This window comes from Mobula birostris, chromosome 11 (genome assembly GCF_030028105.1).
Source record: "Mobula birostris isolate sMobBir1 chromosome 11, sMobBir1.hap1, whole genome shotgun sequence".
NCBI classification, from domain to species: Eukaryota; Metazoa; Chordata; class Chondrichthyes; order Myliobatiformes; family Myliobatidae; genus Mobula; species Mobula birostris.
In genome coordinates, this window is record NC_092380.1 from 79,015,816 (window position 1) to 79,017,180 (window position 1,365).

The 1,365-nt window shown below is 48.9% G+C and overlaps 1 non-coding gene across 1 annotated transcript; it reads right to left on the reverse strand.

Moving 5' to 3' along the window:
* Positions 1 to 943: 943 nt before the first annotated feature.
* Positions 944 to 1,016, reverse strand: trnav-aac (transfer RNA valine (anticodon AAC)). The gene has a single exon. It is a non-coding gene; the product is annotated as a tRNA-Val (tRNA).
* Between the last annotated feature and the right edge of the window lie 349 nt (positions 1,017 to 1,365).

Sequence of the window (1,365 nt, forward strand, 5' to 3'; positions counted from 1 at the left end):
ACTTAGGATGCCCCAAAATTATTGTTGTGAAATTATTGTTAAATTATCTATTCACATCTAGTCACAATGTGAAATTCTCCCTTCACGATTTCCTTGTCCATGCGTCTCTCCCAGCACTTGTCCCCGGAAGCGGCCAAAGTGCTATACTTGTCCGTTCACCTCCACTCAGTGCCCCAAACAGTCCTTCCAGGTCAGGTAACACTTCACCTGCGAATTTGCTTGGGTCACCCATTGTATCCGCTGCTCTAGGTGCGCCCTCCTCACCATTGGTGAGACTCCACATAACTTGGGAGTCCACTTCGTCGGGCACCTATGCTCCATATGCCAAAAGCGGAACTTCCCGGTGGCCCAACATTTTAATTCTGATTCCCATTCCGACATGTCAGTCCACGACCTTCTCTTGTGCCACGGTGAGGTCACCCTGAGGGTGGAGGAGCAGCATCTTATATTCCGTCTGGGTAGCCTCCAACTTGATGGCATAAATACCAATTTCTCAAATCCCTCCCCCTCCCCTCATCCTCTATTCCCCACTCTGGCCTCTTTCTTCTTCTCACTTGCCTGTTCCACCCACCCCCGTCTCCTCCTCTTTCCCTTCCTCCCATGGTCCACGCTCCTCTTCTATCAGATTCCTTCATCGCCAGCCCTTCACCTTTCCCACCCGGCTTCACCTATCACTCTCTAGATATTCTTCTTCCCCTCCCTCCACCTTTTTATTCTGACGTCTTTCCCCCTTTCCTTCCAGAAGGGTCTCGGCTCGAAACGTCGTCTGTTCATTTTTCATGGATGTCTGACCAGCCGAGTTCCTCCAGATTTCCAGCATCTGCAAAATGTATTGTGTTTGTGTGAAATTATCCATTCATGTTGAATAGATGACATATTTAATTAAAACTGATGAAAATTTATATTTATACTTCTCGTAACTGATGATTTGAAAATTAAAAACTGTTTCCGCCCGGTTTCGAACCGGGGACCTTTCGCGTGTTAGGCGAACGTGATAACCACTACACTACGGAAACCACCCTACCGGCACTTCGCGCCACAAGCCCACAATTCAAAAGGACATCGCGCAAGCGAGCCGCTGGCTCCGGTACGAGCGGGGTCACTCCGGCAATCTCCCGCGAGTGGAGCGAAAACTCCACGCTCACCCCCGTTTTATGTCTCGGCCTGAAACTTCGCCTATTTATTCATTTCCATAGACGTTGCCAGACCTACCGAGTTCCTCCTGCCTTGGTCTTGTGTTTAGGAGACACCGCAGAGGAGGGAACACGTTCTTTTCTTGTCTTGGATTTGAATACAGGCTGATAAAATAGCCTCCTCGGTGCCAGGACTGTAGTGTAATTTAATGGGTGACAGATGACACACATT